We start from the raw sequence: 20,617 nt of genomic DNA, 5'->3' as shown, positions 1-20,617 counted from the left end.
CAAGGGTATAAAAGGGAGGGGCTCATGAAAAAAGAAGTGGAAACAGACAGCAAACTAGGCTGGAGAGAGACCTGAGACAAAGAGATCTGAATTATACGAGAGCCGACCAGGGGAAACACAAATTATGCAGTCAAGCTTCCCACATTTGGGGAAATCGCAGGGGCACCACACCCAGAGTGCAATGGGTGAGCCTTGCCCTGGGAGAAGCACCTTCATGATCATAGTATCTCACCTGGCAGGTAAGTAGGAGTTGGGCTAGAGCTGGGGAGGGTCGCTACTCGGGCACCCCCCTGTCAAGTGAAAGAGATCCAACTGAGGCAGCACAAGGGAACTTTTGAAAGAAGAACAAGGCTAGAGGAAGATCTGAGACAAATAAATCTGACTTTTACCAGAGCTGACCAGAGGAAAGCACAAACACAGTCCCCCACTACCACAAATAATGCAGTCGAGTTTCCCACATTTGGGGAAATCACAGGGGTCAGCATACCCAGAATGCAATGAATGAACCTCACCCTGGGAGAACAATCTTCATGACCATGGTATCGCCTATGCAAAATAAGTATGATTTGGGATAGGGCTGGGGAGGGCCGCTGCTCAGGCACATCTCTGTCAAGTAAAGGAGATTCAGCTGAGGCAGCACAAGGGAACTCTCATCTGGGGACAACAACTGCAGGGAGAACACATATTTTCATATAAAAATCTTGGTCATGCTCTGGTTTCTCTTCAGAACGAACAAATCTTTCGCCTCTTACTAAAGATTTCCGTGGAGAGGAGCAAAACCGAGTTTTATCTCAATTTTTGCATGCCCCATCTTTTTGGGGTTTCTTTTACCGGTTTAAAGATAGAATGAGTGTGCTTTAATGTAAGCTCATTTGCATAGAAATGACAGTAAATGTTTATTTATGTTCAAACAGAACTTTCTTGACCATGCTACTTGCTTTAAAGATCTGGGAGCACATGGAATACAGTACAAACCATGCTTATAGCAAGGAGAAGCCAGGTGAGAAATCTGCTTTCTTTCAAATTGGGCACTCACTTTGATCTGAATGAGGACTGCTGGCACAGCACTCAGGCGACAGGTGGAATCTTGGTCATGCTCTGGTTTCTCTTCAGAACGAACAAATCTTTCGCCTTTTATTAAAGATTATCCGTGGAGAGGAGCAAAACTGAATTTTATCTCAATTTTTGCATGCCCCATATTATTGGGGTTTCTTTTATCAGTTTAAAGACAGAACGAGTGTGCTTTCTTGTTAGCTTTAATGTAAGTTTATTTGCATAACAATGACAATAAATGTCTGTTTCTTTTCAAGCAGAACTTTCTTGACCATACTAATTGCTTGAAAGATCTGGGAGCACATGGAAAAGAGTACAAACCATGTTTATAGCAAGGGGAAGCCTGGTGAGAAATCTGCTTTCTTTCTTTCAAATTGGGTGCTCACTTTGAGCTGAATGAGGACTGCTGGCATGGCACTCAGGCGACAGGTGGAATCTTGGTCATGCTCTGGTTTCTCTTCAGAACGAACAAATCTTTCGCCTTTTACTAAAGATTTCCGTGGAGAGGAGCAAAACTGAGTTTTATCTCAATTTTTGCATGCCCCATATCATACCTCCCAACTGTCCCGATTTTCGCGGGACAGTCCCGTTTTTTGGGGACTGTCCCGCTGTCCCACCTGCGGGCCGCAGTGTCCCGCGGTGGGGAGGACAATTGGGAGGCTCTGTCTGTCGCTGCCCTGCTTAGCAGAGCAGCGGTGAATAGACGCTGTGCGCATGCGCACAGCGTCTATTCACTGAAGTCAGAGGGAGAGGTGGCATGCCAGCGGCTCACAGAGCGCTGGGCATGCCCGCTCAGTGCCGAAAACGGGGGCGTGACTCGCGATCGCGGGTCCTCCCGCGAAGCCACGCCCCCTTTTACTTAGGCCACACCCTTTTTGGGAGCGCGCGCGACTTCGCCGCGCGTGTGTCCCTCTTTGCGAGCCGACAAAGTTGGGAGGTATGCCCATATTATTGGGGTTTCTTTTATCAGTTTAAAGACAGAACGAGTTTGCTTTCTTGTTAGCTTTAATGTAAGTTTATTTGCATAACAATGACAGTAAATGTTTGTTTCTTTTCAAACAGAACTTTCTTGACCATGCTACTTGCTTGAAAGATCTGGGAGCACATGGAAAACAGTACAAACCATGCAGTATCACAAGAGCCTTTATTTGATCTTTCATGAAGATAGAGCAGAATTGAGGACACGTCAACAATTTCTGCCGAAGGTGGTTCATCTTTCCACATGGTGCCTTTGGCCACTGACACCTTCGTTGAGTCAAAGTCTCTGGCTGTGGTCAGAACTTTGAAAATTTATGTCACCAGAACGGTTCAGATTAGGAAAACAGAGGCTCTGTTTGTCCTGTATGCTCCCAACAGGATTGGGTGTCCTGCTTCCATGTAGACCATTATGCGCTGGATCTGTGGTAAGATTCAGCATGCTCATTCCATGGCAGGATTGCCGTTACTGAATTAGGTGAAGACCCATTCTACTAGAAAGGTGGGTTCATCCTGGGCAGCTGGTCGGGGAGTCTCGGCATTGCAACTTTGCCGAGCAGCTATTTAGTAAACACTTTTGCTAAGTTTTACAAGTTTGATACCTTGGCCGATGATAACTTCAAGTTGGGTCATTCGGTGCTGCAGAGTCGTACGCACTCTTCCACCCGTTCAAGAGCTTTGGTATAACCCCATGGTTCTTAATGTGACCCCAGCATCCTCTAGGTCGTATGAGAAAATAGGATTTTAATACCTACCGGTAAATCCTTTTCTCTTAGTCTGTAGAGGATGCTGGGCACCCGTCCCAGTCCATACTGTGTCTGCAGTTATTACTTGTGGTTATACACATGTTGTGTTATGGTTCTGGTCAGCTTTTTGCTGCAATTGTTCATGCCGTTGGCTTGTGTTCTGTTGAATGCCACGTTCTGCGGCATGCTTAAGGTGTGAGCTGGTAAGATGCTCACCTTAGTTTAACAATAAATCCTTTCCTCGAAATGTCCGTCTCCATGGGCACAGTTCCTATAACTGGAGTCTGGAGGAGGGGCATAGAGGGAGGAGCCAGTTCACACCCTTTGATAGTCTTAAAGTGCCCATGTCTCTTGCGGATCCCGTCTATACCCCATGGTTCTTAATGTGACCCCAGCATCCTCTACGGACTAAGAGAAAAGGATGCCCTTGCGCACTATCCTGACTTCTCCTCCCGTCTGCTTACTTTGTGCCTTCCAACGCACAATGCAAACTACAGGTGGTGCTGCAGGGCCCACACCCTTTTACTTGCCTTACAGAACAGCTCTGGAGCTGTTACAGTGCCCAGCTGCTGCAAGAAATCAGCTTGAATGCTTCAGGGGATGGGGCATGGCCAACATGAGCCCCACACCAAAGGAGGGTGGGGGTGTTTAATGAGAACTAGGGGTCATCCAAGCACTGCAAAAGGCCGCCATGCCCTGCACGCCCCTTTTCTCTTTTCATATGCAGATGAGGGTTCCAGCCAACTTTGGCCCACTGCTTGAATAACATCACTGTATGCAAATCCGTCTGCTGCAGACCTTCCCCCAGGAAGGCTTGTACTAGATGTTGCATATGGTTTGATATTTGATGGTGCTTCAGTATTAGGCAGCCTTCCGCCCTCCCATGTTCATCTGAAAAGATGTGGTCTCCCTGCAGTTGTTGTCCCCAGACGAGAGTTCCCTTGTGCTTCCTCAGTTGAATCTCCTTAACTTGACGGGGGAGGGGCTGCCCGAGCAGCCACCCTCCCCAGCCCTATCCCAACTCATACTTATTTTGCATATGAGATCTCTTGATCATGAAGATTGTTATCACAGGGTGAGGTTCATCCATTATATTTTAAAATAGGAAGGTACAAATTACATATTTGAATTGCATTTATGTGCTGGATTCAAATGTCCCCCCCCCCCCCTTCCTTTCTCAATTGTGCCCGTCAGCAGCTATTCTAAGGTTGCTGCCAATGGGTGTGACACATTAATTTCTTCTGTGGGGTACACTGGACTCCACAAGGATTCACATTGGGGTGTAGAGTAGGATCTTGATCTGAGGCACCAACCGGCTCAAAGCTTTTGACTGTTCCCAAGATGCTCAGTGCATTCTCCTCTATAACCCCGCTTCCATGAACAGGGAGCTCAGTTTGTAGTTGGTGCCTTCAGTAGCAGGCCACTTAACAGGGGCCTGCCTCAGGCAGCCTATTCTTAGCTATAAATTTTGACAAGAAAAGAAGAACTTGTTTTATGAGAATCTACAAGGGCTGCAGCAGGCTAGGTCTAATAGACATCTTTACTGCAGCTTCATCACTCCCAGCGGCGCTGTATACTCCCGTGCCCTGGTTGCTGGGTCACTGCAGCGGAGGGTCCGGTTTCATCCTAAGGTCAGTCACACACACACCACCCTTCCGGATCACGAGGCCGCTGATGAAGGGGAGCGTGGCCGTAGGGGGTGGACCGTGTGCGCACTGGCGTGGACACTGATTACTGGGCAGCCGCTCCACTAGCCACCAGGTACAGTTAAGGAGCACAGGTCTGGGGGTTTTTCTCCTATATTAACCCAATTTTGTACTGCCCGCAGCGCATTGTGATAGGTAATAGGGCCTGATTCAGGTTGGATTGCAATCACAATAAGCGATCCAACTGCAAAAATTGCTAAGAGCATACGCATGTGCCTGCATTTTCTGCGGCACCCCGCAGAGAATGCGATCGCCTCTGCCTGTCAATCGGGGCGGGGGGGGGATAGGTGGGTCAGCAACACTCCATTTCCAAGTCAGGGATGGAGCGGTGCGGGGGCAAGGCTTCAAAATGGGGTCTGCAACGGAGGAGACACAGGGGGCGTGGTCACAGCGGATGTATGACATCACATTCAGCCGCTGTGATCACAAAAATGGTGGCGGCTTCCTGCGCGCACATACAGTCTGCACCAGCAGGAGGCTACACCATTTTTTATGATCACGCTGAACTGCAGTGCGACTGCAATTACAGCATGGTCAAGAAGGGAGGCGTCATGCTGGGTGGCCATGCCCTTTCACTGTGCAGGAGCCAGCACTGCTCACACACTAGTCCCCGGGTGCAGCCCCCAACCCCCGGGACACCCGGAGCAACAAAATGTAGATTCAGGCCACCAGGCCACGCCCCTACCTATGAAACCATGCCTCCTTTTTACCATTGCGCTGCTTATCTGCGCGCACTGCATTACAATCTCCCTCGCCACCTCTCTGGGTGTCACCAGTGATAGTGACACCTCTGCCATGCTTGTAGCAGCTGGTCCTAAGATCTACGCCTCAAGCCCTGAGTGTTTGCCCTTGTGACTTGTTGATCATCATAGCGAAGCAGATGCTTACAGAAAACTGCAGGGGCTTAGATTGAAAATAAAAAAATTGATGGGTATAAGGTAGAGAGGAGCGGGTTCGGTTCTCCGAGAACCGAATTCCCCACGAACTCCACGTTGTTTACACTGGTCCGAGGCAGGCTCGGTTGTTCCCGCCTGACTCGGAAAACCTGAACAAGGGAAAATGTCATCATCCCGCTGTCGGATTCTCGCGAGATTCGGATTCCATATAAAGAGCTGCTTGTTGCCGCCATTTTTACTCGTGCTTTGAAGAGAGAGCGGAACGGACGTGGCTATGTTCTCTCAGTGGAAATCTCAATATCAGTGCTCAGTATCAGTGGTTACTTATTGCTGCTCAGTAATACTAGTAGTGTGTCTCTCCTGCTCAGTGTCAGTTCTCAGTAGTATCCTCATCAGTGCTCAGTATCACTGCTCATTGTCTTGTGCTGCATTGTGGTGCTCAGCATACTACAGTACATTACTAATAGTCCAGTGCTGCATCTTGCTGCTCAGTGTCAGTTCTAGTATCCTCATCAGTGCTCACTATCACTGTTCATTGCATTTTGGTTTTCTGTATACTACAGTAACATAGTAATATAGTAACATATAGTAACATAGTTTTTGAGGTTGAATAGAGGCAAATTGCCCATCGTGTTCAACCTGTTTTAAGTTGTGATGATTCTACATACTTGCTGAATAATGTTTTATGACTAGTTAGCTACTATAACTCATGTTACCCCCGGATTAACCATGTTGATATTTTAAGTATTATAACCTTAGATAGCTTTTTCATTCAGAAATGTATCCATTCCTTTTTTAAATCCAATTACAGAGTCCGCCATTACCACCTTCCCTGGCAGGGAATTCCACATCCTGATTGCCCTAACAGTGAAGATCATAGTATCTCACCTGGCAGGTAAGTAGGAGTTGGGCTAGAGCTGTGGAGGATTGCTGCTCGGGCACCCCCTGTCAAGTGAAGGAGATCCAACTGAGGCAGCACAAGGGAACTCTCGAAAGAAGAACAAGGCTAGAGGAAGATCTGAGACAAAGAAATCTGACTTTTACCAGAGCTGACCAGAGGAAAGCACAAACACAGTCCCCCACTACCACAAATAATGCAGTCGAGTTTCCCACATTTGGGGAAATCACAGGGGTCAGCATACCCAGAATGCAATGAATGAACCTCACCCTGGGAGAACAATCTTCATGACCATGGTATCTCCTATGCAAAATAAGTATGATTTGGGATAGGGCTGGGGAGGGCCGCTGCTCAGGCACATCTCTGTCAAGTAAAGGAGATTCAACTGAGGCAGCACAAGGGAACTCTCATCTGGGGACAACAACTGCAGGGAGAACACATATTTTCAGATGAAAATCTTGGTCATGCTCTGGTTTCTCTTCAGAACGAACAAATCTTTCGCCTTTTACTAAAGATTTCCGTGGAGAGGAGCAAAACTGAGTTTTACCTCAATTTTTGCATGCCCCATCTTTTTGGATTTTCTTTTATCGGTTTAAAGATAGAATGAGTGTGCTTTAATGAAAGCTCATTTGCATAGAAATTACAGTAAATGTTTGTTTCTTTTCAAACAGAACTTTCTTGACCATGCTACTTGCTTGAAAGATCTGGGAGCACATGGAATACAGTACAAACCATGCTTATAGCAAGGAGAAGCCAGGTGAGAAATCTGCTTTCTTTCAAATTGGGCGCTCACTTTGATCTGAATGAGGACTGCTGGCATGGCACTCAGGCGACAGGTGGAATCTTGGTCATGCTCTGGTTTCTCTTCAGAATGAACAAATCTTTCGCCTTTTATTAAAGATTTCCGTGGAGAGGAGCAAAACTGAGTTTTATCTCAATTTTTGCATGCCCCATATTATTGGGGTTTCTTTTATCAGTTTAAAGACAGAACGAGTGTGCTTTCTTGTTGGCTTTAATGTAAGTTTATTTGTATAACAATGATAGTAAATGTCTGTTTCTTTTCAAACAGAACTTTCTTGACCATGCTACTTGCTTGAAAGATCTGGGAGCACATGGAAAAGAGTACAAACCATGCTTATAGCAAGGGGAAGCCTGGTGAGAAATCTGCTTTCTTTCTTTCAAATTGGGTGCTCACTTTGAGCTGAATGAGGACTGCTGGCATGGCACTCAGGCGACAGGTGGAATCTTGGTCATGCTCTGGTTTCTCTTCAGAACGAACAAATCTTTCGCCTTTTACTAAAGATTTCCGTGGAGAGGAGCAAAACTGAGTTTTATCTCAAATTTTGCATGCCCCATCTTATTGGGGTTTTATTTTATCTGTTTAAAGATAGAACGAGTGTGCTTTAATGTAAGCTCATTTGCATAGAAATGACAGTAAATGTTTGTTTCTTTTCAAACAGAACTTTCTTGACTATACTAATTGCTTGAAAGATCTGGGAACACATGGAAAAGAGTACAAACCATGTTTATAGCTAGGGGAAGCCTGGTGAGAAATCTGCTTTCTTTCTTTCAAATTGGGTGCTCACTTTGAGCTCAATGAGAACTGCTGGCATGGCACTCAGGCGACAGGTGGAATCTTGGTCATGCTCTGGTTTCTCTTCAGAACTAACAAATATTTCGCCTTTTATTAAAGATTTCCGTGGAGAGGAGCAAAACTGAGTTTTATCTCAATTTTTGCATGCCCCATATTATTGGGGTTTCTTTTATCAGTTTAAAGACAGAACGAGTGTGCTTTCTTGTTAGCTTTAATGTAAGTTGCCATAGATGCAGTGAAACACATGTGTAGGGCACGGCGTGTCCGCGTGTATTTGACTCATGTGAAATGTTATAAAACAAAAATATATGATTATGATGTTAGCTGTTAGTCTCCACTAATAGGGAATAGAAGCTGAGCTATAAGAAAGGAATACACTAGATATGATGTCACTTAGCAATTACAATGTCTAAAGTGCATACAGATAGCTACTAATAACTCTTGATAAGAAAGTATATCAGTGTGGGTATATTTATATGATGGGATATTGGGACTAGTGAATATATATCACTCCTGCTGTCCAGATTGGCAATAACCAGACAATTATGATAAGAGTAGAGATGTCACATGGGCTGCTATAGATATTAATTTAATGCTGTATGTGTCATTTGTTACAAATGGATACATTTTCTATGAGTCAGCCTAGCAGCTGCATGTTCTAACAGAACACTATCCTCACACAGAATCTGCTAACCTTGAGATAACTAAATGACAGTGTGTAACAGTCTCTTTACTATAAGACTGTTACAAAGTAATATATATATTTGAAGTCAGTCTAGCAGCTGTGTGTTCCAGCAGTTTATAAGACAAAGAAAATCTCCTATTGTGGAATCTAGACACATGGGACTGCTGGCCTGTGTCATACTATTTCTATGTAATACCAGTAACATGTATATAACTGTTACATAATTGTTACAAATGGATAAATCTTTGAGTCAGCCTAGCAGCTGCATGTCCTAACAGGACACCATAAATCCTTTACAGTGTAACAAATTGATTGGTAACACTTAAAGGCTGGAGAGCAGTTATATGCCTTACTAGCATACTCAATATACCACATTATTACACCAGTTACCACGATTATTGACAGCGCATTTGATATATTATATTACCCTCACACTGAGTCTGTTTACCTTTAGATAACTAAGTGACCGAATATGTAACAGTTTCTCTATCATAAGACTGTTACAAAGTGAGATAGATATATTTGGAAGTCAGTCAAACAGCTGTGTGTTTCAGCGGTTTATAAGAAAATTCCTCATTGTGGAATCTGGACCACTAAGGGTTATTATATATATAGCACATGGAATTGCCACATCTCCCTATATGATAATTTCATTACACTGTAACATAATAAGAATTAACTCTTTAACAGTGTAAATAGAGAGTAATGAATCTCTGACACATGGAATATATTATTTCTTAGATGAATTGGATAAACCATTATGACAGACACTTTGCTTCTTAATAAGAATTGAGGTGGCTATACCTCTAAGGAAAGCATTATTGCCTACGCCTAGATCAGATTAAATAAGATCTGGCTGAATATATGAAGGAAGGTTGCTATTTATATGAGAATTGGAATTGCTATATTCCTTAAGGCAACCCCACCGATTGATATATGTTGTCAATTAAGTATATCTGAACGGCTATATCTGGACCAGATTTAATAAGATCTGGCTGATTATATGAAGGAGGGCTGCTATTTATATTGGAATTGCCATATTCCTTAAGGCAACCGCACCTGTTGGTATATCTCGCCAATTAACTATATCTAAACAGCTAAATTAAAGCTATTCATCATTTTTTTAGTTTGGATATTAATAAATATGATCTTTCCATGATCCATAGAGATTTCCCTATCAAGTGATTCCTTATCCGATATAGAAAGCTATCCCCCTGTGGTATTGAATTTAGGAATATAGTCTTAGGGGACACAGAGAAATAAGTGATCCCCATCTACCTAAGCACCCCACAAATTGGAGGTTAGCTTACCGGTTATACTCAATCACCCCCACAAATTCGCCAATGGGGATGGCTTCCCGGGAGGTAACCCCTATTGAGTGAAGGGAGTATATAGGATACGACCCAGTGGTACCTGACGACATAGATACTAACAGCTATTTAATAACATTACGCTAGAAAGTGATTATTAGCAACATATATATCTATATAAACAACCCCGCCAGGGTTGTGCCTTCAAAAATAATCACACACGGACACGCTTTTTAAACCTTTTTTTCACATCTCTTTATTCTTCTTATGCACATGTATGTTAGTTCTGTGATTTTAACATTTATGTTTCACTGCAGTTTGGGATAATAATATTAATATTTATCCAATTTTAATACATACTTAATAAAGGTTATATTTTATGATTCATTCATTCTGTCCAGTGCGTCAACAGTGCAGATTTCTTCTTGTTTTTTCTCCCAAATTCTATAACAATGACAGTAAATGTTGTTTCTTTTCAAACAGAACTTTCTTGACCATGCTACTTGCTTGAAAGATCTGGGAGCACATGGAAAACAGTACAAACCATGCAGTATCACAAGAGCCTTTATTTGATCTTTCATGAAGATAGAGCAGAATTGAGGACACGTCAACAATTTCTGCCGAAGGTGGTTCATCTTGGTGCCTTTGGCCACTGACACCTTCGTTGAGTCAAAGTCTCTGGCTGTGGTCAGAACTTTGAAAATTTATGTCACCAGAACGGTTCAGATTAGGAAAACAGAGGCTCTGTTTGTCCTGTATGCTCCCAACAGGATTGGGTGTCCTGCTTCCATGTAGACCATTATGCGCTGGATCTGTGGTAAGATTCAGCATGCTCATTCCATGGCAGGATTGCCATTACTGAATTAGGTGAAGACCCATTCTACTAGAAAGGTGGGTTCATCCTGGGCAGCTGGTCGGGGAGTCTCGGCATTGCAACTTTGCCGAGCAGCTATTTAGTAAACACTTTTGCTAAGTTTTACAAGTTTGATACCTTGGCTGATGATAACCTCAAGTTGGGTCATTCGGTGCTGCAGAGTCGTACGCACTCTCCCACCCGTTCAAGAGCTTTGGTATAACCCCATGGTTCTTAATGTGACCCCAGCATCCTCTAGGTCGTATGAGAAAATAGGATTTTAATACCTACTGGTAAATCCTTTTCTCTTAGTCCGTAGAGGATGCTGGGCACCCGTCCCAGTCCATACTGTGTCTGCAGTTATTACTTGTGGTTATACACATGTTATGTTATGGTTCTGGTCAGCTTTTTGCTGCAATTGTTCATGCCGTTGGCTTGTGTTCTGTTGAATGCCACGTTCTGCGGCATGCTTAAGGTGTGAGCTGGTAAGATGCTCACCTTAGTTTAACAATAAATCCTTTCCTCGAAATGTCCGTCTCCCTGGGCACAGTTCCTATAACTGGAGTCTGGAGGAGGGGCATAGAGGGAGGAGCCAGTTCACACCCTTTGAAAGTCTTAAAGTGCCCATGTCTCTTGCGGATCCCGTCTATACCCCATGGTTCTTAATGTGACCCCAGCATCCTCTACGGACTAAGAGAAAAGGATGCCCTTGCGCACTATCCTGACTTCTCCTCCCGTCTGCTTACTTTGTGCCTTCCAACGCACAATGCGAACTACAGGTGGTGCTGCAGGGCCCACACCCTTTTACTTGCCTTACAGAACAGCTCTGGAGCTGTTACAGTGCCCAGCTGCTGCAAGAAATCAGCTTGAATGCTTCAGGGGATGGGGCATGGCCAACATGAGCCCCACACCAAAGGAGGGTGGGGGTGTTTAATGCGAACTAGGGGTCATCCAAGCACCGCAAAAGGCCGCCATGCCCTGCATGCCCCTTTTCTCTTTTCATATGCAGATGAGGGTTCCAGCCAACTTTGGCCCACATCTTGGATGACATCACCGTATGCAAATCCGTCTTCTGCAGACCTTCCCCCAGGAATGCTTGTACTAGTTGTTGCATATGGTTTGATATTTGATGGTGCTTCAATATTAGGCAGCCTTCCACCCTCCCATGTTCATCTGAACAGATGTGGTCTCCCTGCAGTTGGTGTCCCCAGACGAGAGTTCCCTTGTGCGTCCTCAGTTGAATCTCCTTAACTTGACGGGGGAGGGGCTGCCCGAGCAGCCACCCTCCCCAGCCCTATCCCAACTCATACTTATTTTGCATATGAGATATCTTGATCATGAAGATTGTTCTCACAGGGTGAGGTTCATCCATTATATTTTAAAATAGGAAGGTACAAATTACATATTTGAATTGCATCTATGTGCTGGATTCAATTGTGCCCGTCAGCAGCTATTCTAAGGTTGCTGCCAATGGGTGTGACACATTAATTTCTTCTGTGGGGTACACTGGACTCCACAAGGATTCACATTGGGGTGTAGAGTAGGATCTTGATCTGAGGCACCAACCGGCTCAAAGCTTTTGACTGTTCCCAAGATGCTCAGCGCATCCTCCTCTATAACCCCGCTTCCATGAACAGGGAGCTCAGTTTGTAGTTGGTGCCTTCAGTAGCAGGCCACTTAACAGGGGCCTGCCTCAGGCAGCCTATTCTTAGCTATTAATTTTGACAAGAAAAGAAGAACTTGTTTTATGAGAATCTACAAGGGCTGCAGCAGGCTAGGTCTAATAGACATCTTTACTGCAGCTTCATCACTCCCAGCGGCGCTGTATACTCCCGTGCCCTGGTTGCTGGGTCACTGCAGCGGAGGCTCCAGTTTCTTCCTAAGGTCAGTCACACACACACCGCCCTTCCGGATCACGAGGCCGCTGATGAAGGGGAGCGTGGCCGTAGGGGGTGGACCGTGTGCGCACTGGCGTGGACACTGATTACTGGGCAGCCGCTCCACTAGCCACCAGGTACAGTTAAGGAGCACAGGTCTGGGAGTTTTACTCCTATATTAACCCAATTTTGTACTGCCCGCAGCGCATTGTGATAGGTAATAGGGCCTGATTCAGGTTGGAATGCAATCACAATAAGCGATCCAACTGCAAAATTTGCTAACAGCATACGCATGTGCCTGCATTTTCTGCGGCACCCCGCAGAGAATGCGATCGCCTCTGCCTGTCAATCGGGGCGGGGGGGGGGAGAGGGGGGTCAGCAACACTCCATTTCCAAGTCAGGGATGGAGCGGTGCGGGGGCAAGGCTTCAAAATGGGGTCTGCAACGGAGGAGACACAGGGGGCGTGGTCACAGCGGCTGTATGACATCACATTCAGCCGCTGTGATCACAAAAATGGTGGCGGCTTCCTGCGCGCACATACAGTCTGCACCAGCAGGAGGCTACACCATTTTTTATGATCACGCTGAACTGCAGTGCGACTGCAATTACAGCATGGTCAAGAATGGAGGCGTCATGCTGGGTGGCCATGCCCTGTCACTGTGCAGGAGCCAGCACCGCACACACACTAGTCCCCGGGTGCAGCCCCCAACCCCCGGGACACCCGGAGCAACAAAATGTAGATTCAGGCCACCAGGCCACGCCCCTACCTATGAAACCATGCCTCCTTTTTACCATTGCACTGCTTATCTGCGCGCACTGCATTACAATCTCCCTCGCCACCTCTCTGGGTGTCACCAGTGATAGTGACACCTCTGCCATGCTTGTAGCAGCTGGTCCTAAGATCTACGCCTCAAGCCCTGAGTGTTTGCCCTTGTGACTTGTTGATCATCATAGCGAAGCAGATGCTTACAGAAAACTGCAGGGGCTTAGATTGAAAATAAAAAAATTGATGGGTATAAGGTAGAGAGGAGCGGGTTCGGTTCTCCGAGAACCGAATTCCCGACGAACTCCACGTGGTTTACACTGGTCCGAGGCAGGCTCGGTTGTTCCCGCCTGACTCGGAAAACCTGAACAAGGGAAAATGTCATCATCCCGCTGTCGGATTCTCGCGAGATTCGGATTCCATATAAAGAGCTGCGCGTTGCCGCCATTTTTACTCGTGCATTGAAGAGAGAGCGGAGAGGACGTGGCTATGTTCTCTCAGTGGAAATCTCAATATCAGTGCTCAGTATCAGTGGTTACTTATTGCTGCTCAGTAATACTAGTAGTGTGTCTCTCCTGCTCAGTGTCAGTTCTCAGTAGTATCCTCATCAGTGCTCAGTATCACTGCTCATTGTCTTGTGCTGCATTGTGGTGCTCAGCATACTACAGTACATTACTAATAGTCCAGTGCTGCATCTTGCTGCTCAGTGTCAGTTCTAGTATCCTCATCAGTGCTCACTATCACTGCTCATTACATTGTGGTGTTCTGTATACTACAGTAACATAGTAATATAGTAACATATAGTAACATAGTTTTTGAGGTTGAATAGAGGCAAATTGCCCATCGTGTTCAACCTGTTTTAAGTTGTGATGATTCTACATACTTGCTGAATAATGTTTTATGACTAGTTAGCTACTATAACTCATGTTACCCCCGGATTAACCATGTTGATATTTTAAGTATTATAACCTTGGATAGCTTTTTCATTCAGAAATGTATCCATTCCTTTTTTAAATCCAATTACAGAGTCCGCCATTACCACCTTCCCTGGCAGGGAATTCCACATCCTGATTGCCCTAACAGTGAAGATCATAGTATCTCACCTGGCAGGTAAGTAGGAGTTGGGCTAGAGCTGTGGAGGATTGCTGCTCGGGCACCCCCTGTCAAGTGAAGGAGATCCAACTGAGGCAGCACAAGGGAACTCTCGAAAGAAGAACAAGGCTAGAGGAAGATCTGAGACAAAGAAATCTGACTTTTACCAGAGCTGACCAGAGGAAAGCACAAACGCAGTCCCCCACTACCACAAATAATGCAGTCGAGTTTCCCACATTTGGGGAAATCACAGGGGTCAGCATACCCAGAGTGCAATGAATGAACCTCACCCTGGGAGAACAATCTTCATGACCATGGTATCTCCTATGCAAAATAAGTATGATTTGGGATAGGGCTGGGGAGGGCCGCTGCTCAGGCACATCTCTGTCAAGTAAAGGAGATTCAACTGAGGCAACACAAGGGAACTCTCATCTGGGGACAACAACTGCAGGGAGAACACATATTTTCAGATGAACATGGGAGGGCAGAAGGCTGCCTAATACTGAAGCACCCCCAAACAACAAATCAAATGCAACTACTAGTGCAAGCATTCCTGGGGGAAGGCCTGCAGCAGATGGATTTGCATATGGTGATGTCATCCAAGCAGTGGGTCAAAGTTGGCTTCAACCCTCGTCTGCATATGAAAATAAAAAAGGGGTGTGCAGGGCATGGCGGCCTTTTGCGGCGCTTGGATGACCCCTAGTTCGCATTAAACACCTCCACCTTCCTTCGGTGTGGGGCTCATGTTGGCTATGCCCCAGCCCCTGAAGCATTCAAGCTGATTTCTTGCAGCAGCTGGGCACTGTAACAGCTCCAGAGCTGCTCTGTAAAGCAAGTAAAAGGGTGTGGGCCCTGCAGCACTACCTGTAGTTTGCATTGTGCGTTGGAAGGCACAAAGTAAGCAGACGGGAGAAGTCAGGATAGTGCACAAGGGCATAGAAGGGAGCGGCTCAAGAAAAGAGAAGTGGAAACAGACAGCAAACTAGGCTGGAGAGAGACCTGAGACAAAGAGATCTGAATTATACGAGAGCCGACCAGAGGAAACACAAATTATGTAATCAAGTGTCCCACATTTGGGGAAATCGTAGGAGCAGCACACCCAGAGTGCATTGGGTGAGCCTTGCCCTGGGAGAAGCACCTTCCTGATCATAGTATCTCACCTGGCAGGTAAGTAGGAGTTGGGCTAGAGCTGGGGAGGGTCGCTGTTCGGGCACCCCCCTGTCAAGTGAAGGAGATCCAACTGAGGCAGCACAAGGAAACTCTCGAAAAAAGAACAAGGCTAGAGGAAGATCTGAGACAAAGAAATCTGACTTTTACCAGAGCTGACCAGAGGAAAGCACAAACACAGTCCCCCACTACCACAAATAATGCAGTCGAGTTTCCCACATTTGGGGAAATCACAGGAGTCAGCATACCCAGAATGCAATGAATGAACTTCACCCTGGGAGAACAATCTTCATGACAATTGTATCTCCTATGCAAAATAAGTATGATTTGGGATAGGGCTGGGGAGGGCCGCTGCTCAGGCACATCTCTGTCAAGTAAAGGAGATTCAACTGAGGCAGCACAAGGGAACTCTCATCTGGGGACAACAACTGCAGGGAGAACACATATTTTCAGATGAACATGGGAGAGCAGAAGGCTGCCTAATACTGAAGCACCCCCAAACAACAAACCAAATGCAACAACTAGTACAAGCATTCCTGGGAAAAGGTCTGCAGAAGACGGATTTGCATACGGTGATGTCATCCAAGCAGTGGGCCAAAGTTGGCTGGAACCCTCATCTGCATATGAAAAGAGAAAAGGGGTATGCAGGGCATGGCGGCCTTTTGCGGCGCTTGGATGACCCTTAGTTAGCATTAAACACCTCCACCCTCCGTCGGTGTGGGGCTCATGTTGGCTATGCCCCAGCCCCTGAAGCATTCAAGCTGATTTCTTGCAGCAGCTGGGCACTGTAACAGCTCCAGAGCTGCTCTGTAAGGCAAGTAAAAGGGTGTTGGCCCTGCAGCACTACCTGTAGTTTGCATTGTGCGTTGGAAGGCACAAAGTAAGCAGACAGGTGAAGTCAGGAGAGTGCACAAGGGCATAGAAGGCAGCGGCTCAAGAAAAGAGAAGTGGAAACAGACAGCAAACTAGGCTGGAGAGAGACCTGAGACAAAGAGATCTGAATTATACGAGAGCCGACCAGGGGAAACACAAATTATGCAGTCAAGTTTCCCACATTTGGGGAAATCACAGGAGCAGCACACCCAGAGTGCAATGGGTGAGCCTTGCCCTGGGAGAAGCACCTTCATGATCATAGTATCTCACCTGGCAGGTATGTAGGAGTTGGGCTAGAGCTGGGGAGGGTCGCTGCTCGGGTACCCCCCTGTCAAGTGAAGGAGATCAAACTGAGGCAGCACAATGGAACTCTCGAAAGAAGAACAAGGCTAGAGGAAGATCTGAGACAAAGAAATCTGACTTTTACCAGAGCTGACCAGAGGAAAACACAAACACAGTCCCCCACTACCACAAATAATGCAGTTGAGTTTCCCACATTTGGGGAAATCACAGGGGTCAGCATACCCAGAATGCAATGAACGAACCTCACCCTGGGAGAACAATCTTTATGACCATGGTATCTCCTATGCAAAATAAGTATGATTTGGGATAGGGCTGGGGAGGGCCGCTGCTCAGGCACATCTCTGTCAAGTAAAGGAGATTCAACTGAGGCAGCACAAGGGAACTCTCATCTGGGGACAACAACTGCAGGGAGAACACATATTTTCAGATGAACATGGGAGAGCAGAAGGCTGCCTAATACTGAAGCACCCCCAAACAACAAACCAAATGCAACAACTAGTGCAAGCATTCCTGGGGGAAGGCCTGCAGCAGATAGATTTGCATATGGTGATGTCATCCAAGCAGTGGGTCAAAGTTGGCTTCAACCCTCGTCTGCATATGAAAAGAGAAAAGGGGCGTGCAGGGCATGGTGGCCTTTTGCGGCACTTGGCTGACCCCTAGTTTGCATTAAACACCTCCACCCTCCTTCGGTGTGGGGCTCATGTTGGCTATGCCCCAGCCCCTGAAGCATTCAAGCTGATTTCTTGCAGCAGCTGGGCACTGTAACAGCTCCAGAGCTGCTCTGTAAGGCAAGTAAAAGGGTGTGGGCCCTGCAGCACTACCTGTAGTTCGCATTGTGCGTTGGAAGGCACAAAGTAAGCAGAAAGGAGGAGAAGTCAGGATAGTGCGCAAGGGCATAGAAGGGAGCGGCTCAAGAAAAGAGAAGTGGAAACAGACAGCAAACTAGGCTGGAGAGAGACCTGAGACAAAGATATCTGAATTATACGAGACCTGACCAGGGGAAACACAAATTATGCAGTCAAGTTTCCCACATTTGGGGAAATCGCAGGAGCAGCACACCCAGAGTGCAATGGGTGAGCCTTGCCCTTGGAGAAGCACCTTCATGATCATAGTATCTCACCTGGCAGGTAAGTAGGAGTTGGGCTAGAGCTGGGGAGGGTCGCTGCTCGGGCACCCCCCTGTCAAGTGAAGGAGATCCAACTGAGGCAGCACAAAGGAACTCTCGAAAGAAGAACAAGGCTAGAGGAAGATCTGAGACAAAGAAATCTGACTTTAACCAGAGCTGACCAGAGGAAAGCACAAACACAGTCCACCACTACCACAAATAATGCAGTCGAGTTTCCCACATTTGGGGAAATCACAGGGTTCAGCATACCCAGAGTGCAATGAATGAACCGCACCCTGGGAGAACAATCTTCATAACAATGGTATCTCCTATGCAAAATAAGTATGATTTGGGATATGGCTGCGGAGGGCCGCTGCTCAGGCACATCTCTGTCAAGTAAAGGAGATTCAACTGAGGCAGCACAAGGGAACTCTCATCTGGGGACAACAACTGCAGGGAGAACACATATTTTCAGATGAACATGGGAGGGCAGAAGGCTGCCTAATACTGAAGCACCCCCAAACAACAAACCAAATGCAACAACTAGTGCAAGCATTCCTGGGGGAAGGCCTGCAGCAGATAGATTTGCATATGGTGATGTCATCCAAGCAGTGGGTCAAAGTTGGCTTCAACCCTCGTCTGCATATGAAAAGAGAAAAGGGGCGTGCAGGGCATGGTGGCCTTTTGCAGCACTTGGCTGACCCCTAGTTTGCATTAAACACCTCCACCCTCCTTCGGTGTGGGGCTCATGTTGGCTATGCCCCAGCCCCTGAAGCATTCAAGCTGATTTCTTGCAGCAGCTGGGCACTGTAACAGCTCGAGAGCTGCTCTGTAAGGCAAGTAAAAGGGTGTGGGCCCTGCAGCACTACCTGTAGTTCGCATTGTGCGTTGGAAGGCACAAAGTAAGCAGAAAGGAGGAGAAGTCAGGATAGTGCGCAAGGGCATAGAAGGGAGCGGCTCAAGAAAAGAGAAGTGGAAACAGACAGCAAACTAGGCAGGAGAGAGACCTGAGACAAAGAGATCTGAATTATACGAGACCTGACCAGGGGAAACACAAATTATGCAGTCAAGTTTCCCACATTTGGGGAAATCGCAGGGGCAGCACACCCAGAGTGCAATGGGTGAGCCTTGCCCTGGGAGAAGCACCTTCATGATCATAGTATCTCACCTGGCAGGTAAGTAGGAGTTGGGCTAGAGCTGGGGAGGGTCGCTGCTCGGGCACCCCCCTGTCAAGTGAAGGAGATCCAACTGAGGCAGCACAAGGAAACTCTCGAAAGAAGAACAAGGCTAGAGGAAGATCTGAAACAAAGAAATCTGACTTTTACCAGAGATCAGAGGAAAACACAAACACAGTCCCCCACTGCCAACAAATAAAGCAGTCACGTTTCCCACATTTGGGGAAATCACAGGGGTCAGCATACCCAGAATGCAATGAATGAACCTCACCCTGGGAGAGTAATCTTCATGACCATGGTATCTCCTATGCAAAATAAGTATGATTTGGGATAGGGCTGGGGAGGGCCGCTGCTCATGCACATCTCTGTCAAGTAAAGGAGATTCAACTGAGGCAGCACAAGGGAACTCTCATCTGGGGACAACAACTGCAGGGAGAACACATATTTTCAGATGAACATGGGAGGGCAGAAGGCTGCCTAATACTGAAGCACCCCCAAACAACAAACCAAATGCAACAACTAGTGCAAGCATTCCTGGGGGAAGTTCTGCAGAAGACGGATTTGCATACGGTGATGTCATCCAAGCAGTGGGTCAAAGTTGGCTTCAACCCTCATCTGCATATGAAAAGAGAAAAGGGGCGTGCAGGGCATGGCGGCCTTTTGCGGTGCTTGGATGACCCCTAGTTCGCATTAAACACCCCACCCTCCTTTGGTGTGGGGCTCATGTTGGCCATGCCCCATCCCCTGAAGCATTCAAGCTGATTTATTGCAGCAGCTGGGCACTGTAACAGCTCCAGAGCAGCTCTGAACGGCAAGTAAAAGGGTGTGGGCCCTGCAGCACTACCTGTAGTTTGCATTGTGCATTGGAAGGCACAAAGTAAGCAGACGGGAGAAGTCAGGATAGTGCGCAAGGGCATAGAAGGGAGCGGCTCAAGAAAAGAGAAGTTGAAACAGACAGCAAACTAGGCTGGAGAGAGACCTGAGACAAAGAGATCTGAATTATACGAGAGCCGACCAGGGGAAACACAAATTATGCAGTCAAGTTTCACACATTTGGGGAAATCGCAGGAGCAGCACACCCAGAGTGCAATGGGTGAGCCTTGCCCTGGGAGAAGCACCTACATGATCATAGTATCTCACCTGCCAGGTAAGTAGAAGTTGGGCTAGAGCTGGGGAGGGTCGCTGCTCGGGTACCCCCCTGTCAAGTGAAGGAGATCCAACTGAGGCAGCACAAGGGAACTCTCGAAAGAAGAACAAGGCTAAAGGAAGATCTGAGACAAAGAAATCTGACTTTTACCAGAGCTGACCAGAGGAAAGCACAAACACAGTCCCCCACTACCACAAATAAAGCAGTCGAGTTTCCCACATTTGGGGAAATCACAGGGGTCAGCATACCCAGAATGCAATGAATGAACCTCACCGTGGGAGAACAATCTTCATGACCATGGTATCTCCTATGCAAAATAAGTATGATTTGGGATAGGGCTGGGGAGGGCCGCTGCTCAGGCACATCTCTGTCAAGTAAAGGAGATTCAACTGAGGCAG

At 46.7% G+C, this 20,617-nt stretch overlaps 21 non-coding genes across 21 annotated transcripts; 7 read left to right on the top strand and 14 right to left on the bottom strand.

Annotated features, from left to right (window-relative positions):
* Positions 1-84: 84 nt before the first annotated feature.
* LOC135016120 (U1 spliceosomal RNA) lies at positions 85-247 on the bottom strand. Its single transcript, XR_010214262.1, has one exon. It is a non-coding gene; the product is annotated as a U1 spliceosomal RNA (small nuclear RNA).
* A 152-nt stretch (positions 248-399) lies between these two features.
* Positions 400-563, bottom strand: LOC135016100 (U1 spliceosomal RNA). The gene has a single exon (XR_010214243.1). It is a non-coding gene; the product is annotated as a U1 spliceosomal RNA (small nuclear RNA).
* A 144-nt stretch (positions 564-707) lies between these two features.
* LOC135016125 (U5 spliceosomal RNA) lies at positions 708-823 on the top strand. The gene has a single exon (XR_010214267.1). It is a non-coding gene; the product is annotated as a U5 spliceosomal RNA (small nuclear RNA).
* Positions 824-1,093: 270 nt separating this feature from the next.
* LOC135016130 (U5 spliceosomal RNA) lies at positions 1,094-1,210 on the top strand. The gene has a single exon (XR_010214272.1). It is a non-coding gene; the product is annotated as a U5 spliceosomal RNA (small nuclear RNA).
* A 286-nt stretch (positions 1,211-1,496) lies between these two features.
* Positions 1,497-1,609, top strand: LOC135016129 (U5 spliceosomal RNA). The gene has a single exon (XR_010214271.1). It is a non-coding gene; the product is annotated as a U5 spliceosomal RNA (small nuclear RNA).
* Positions 1,610-6,430: 4,821 nt separating this feature from the next.
* On the bottom strand, positions 6,431-6,594 carry LOC135016109 (U1 spliceosomal RNA). Its single transcript, XR_010214252.1, has one exon. It is a non-coding gene; the product is annotated as a U1 spliceosomal RNA (small nuclear RNA).
* A 144-nt stretch (positions 6,595-6,738) lies between these two features.
* Positions 6,739-6,854, top strand: LOC135016126 (U5 spliceosomal RNA). The gene has a single exon (XR_010214268.1). It is a non-coding gene; the product is annotated as a U5 spliceosomal RNA (small nuclear RNA).
* A 270-nt stretch (positions 6,855-7,124) lies between these two features.
* LOC135016127 (U5 spliceosomal RNA) lies at positions 7,125-7,240 on the top strand. Its single transcript, XR_010214269.1, has one exon. It is a non-coding gene; the product is annotated as a U5 spliceosomal RNA (small nuclear RNA).
* Positions 7,241-7,526: 286 nt separating this feature from the next.
* Positions 7,527-7,642, top strand: LOC135016124 (U5 spliceosomal RNA). Its single transcript, XR_010214266.1, has one exon. It is a non-coding gene; the product is annotated as a U5 spliceosomal RNA (small nuclear RNA).
* A 275-nt stretch (positions 7,643-7,917) lies between these two features.
* On the top strand, positions 7,918-8,033 carry LOC135016128 (U5 spliceosomal RNA). The gene has a single exon (XR_010214270.1). It is a non-coding gene; the product is annotated as a U5 spliceosomal RNA (small nuclear RNA).
* A 6,593-nt stretch (positions 8,034-14,626) lies between these two features.
* On the bottom strand, positions 14,627-14,790 carry LOC135016098 (U1 spliceosomal RNA). The gene has a single exon (XR_010214241.1). It is a non-coding gene; the product is annotated as a U1 spliceosomal RNA (small nuclear RNA).
* Positions 14,791-15,461: 671 nt separating this feature from the next.
* On the bottom strand, positions 15,462-15,624 carry LOC135016123 (U1 spliceosomal RNA). Its single transcript, XR_010214265.1, has one exon. It is a non-coding gene; the product is annotated as a U1 spliceosomal RNA (small nuclear RNA).
* A 152-nt stretch (positions 15,625-15,776) lies between these two features.
* Positions 15,777-15,940, bottom strand: LOC135016131 (U1 spliceosomal RNA). The gene has a single exon (XR_010214273.1). It is a non-coding gene; the product is annotated as a U1 spliceosomal RNA (small nuclear RNA).
* A 671-nt stretch (positions 15,941-16,611) lies between these two features.
* LOC135016118 (U1 spliceosomal RNA) lies at positions 16,612-16,774 on the bottom strand. The gene has a single exon (XR_010214260.1). It is a non-coding gene; the product is annotated as a U1 spliceosomal RNA (small nuclear RNA).
* Positions 16,775-16,926: 152 nt separating this feature from the next.
* On the bottom strand, positions 16,927-17,090 carry LOC135016099 (U1 spliceosomal RNA). The gene has a single exon (XR_010214242.1). It is a non-coding gene; the product is annotated as a U1 spliceosomal RNA (small nuclear RNA).
* A 674-nt stretch (positions 17,091-17,764) lies between these two features.
* On the bottom strand, positions 17,765-17,927 carry LOC135016116 (U1 spliceosomal RNA). Its single transcript, XR_010214258.1, has one exon. It is a non-coding gene; the product is annotated as a U1 spliceosomal RNA (small nuclear RNA).
* Positions 17,928-18,079: 152 nt separating this feature from the next.
* On the bottom strand, positions 18,080-18,243 carry LOC135016104 (U1 spliceosomal RNA). Its single transcript, XR_010214247.1, has one exon. It is a non-coding gene; the product is annotated as a U1 spliceosomal RNA (small nuclear RNA).
* Positions 18,244-18,917: 674 nt separating this feature from the next.
* LOC135016111 (U1 spliceosomal RNA) lies at positions 18,918-19,080 on the bottom strand. The gene has a single exon (XR_010214253.1). It is a non-coding gene; the product is annotated as a U1 spliceosomal RNA (small nuclear RNA).
* A 149-nt stretch (positions 19,081-19,229) lies between these two features.
* On the bottom strand, positions 19,230-19,394 carry LOC135016117 (U1 spliceosomal RNA). Its single transcript, XR_010214259.1, has one exon. It is a non-coding gene; the product is annotated as a U1 spliceosomal RNA (small nuclear RNA).
* A 670-nt stretch (positions 19,395-20,064) lies between these two features.
* LOC135016115 (U1 spliceosomal RNA) lies at positions 20,065-20,227 on the bottom strand. Its single transcript, XR_010214257.1, has one exon. It is a non-coding gene; the product is annotated as a U1 spliceosomal RNA (small nuclear RNA).
* Positions 20,228-20,379: 152 nt separating this feature from the next.
* On the bottom strand, positions 20,380-20,543 carry LOC135016102 (U1 spliceosomal RNA). Its single transcript, XR_010214245.1, has one exon. It is a non-coding gene; the product is annotated as a U1 spliceosomal RNA (small nuclear RNA).
* Positions 20,544-20,617: the final 74 nt, after the last annotated feature.

Source organism: Pseudophryne corroboree, unplaced genomic scaffold, assembly GCF_028390025.1.
Source record: "Pseudophryne corroboree isolate aPseCor3 unplaced genomic scaffold, aPseCor3.hap2 scaffold_2980, whole genome shotgun sequence".
NCBI classification, from domain to species: Eukaryota; Metazoa; Chordata; class Amphibia; order Anura; family Myobatrachidae; genus Pseudophryne; species Pseudophryne corroboree.
The sequence above is the reverse complement of the archived record's forward strand: the minus strand, read 5'-3'. Positions and strand labels throughout refer to the sequence as shown.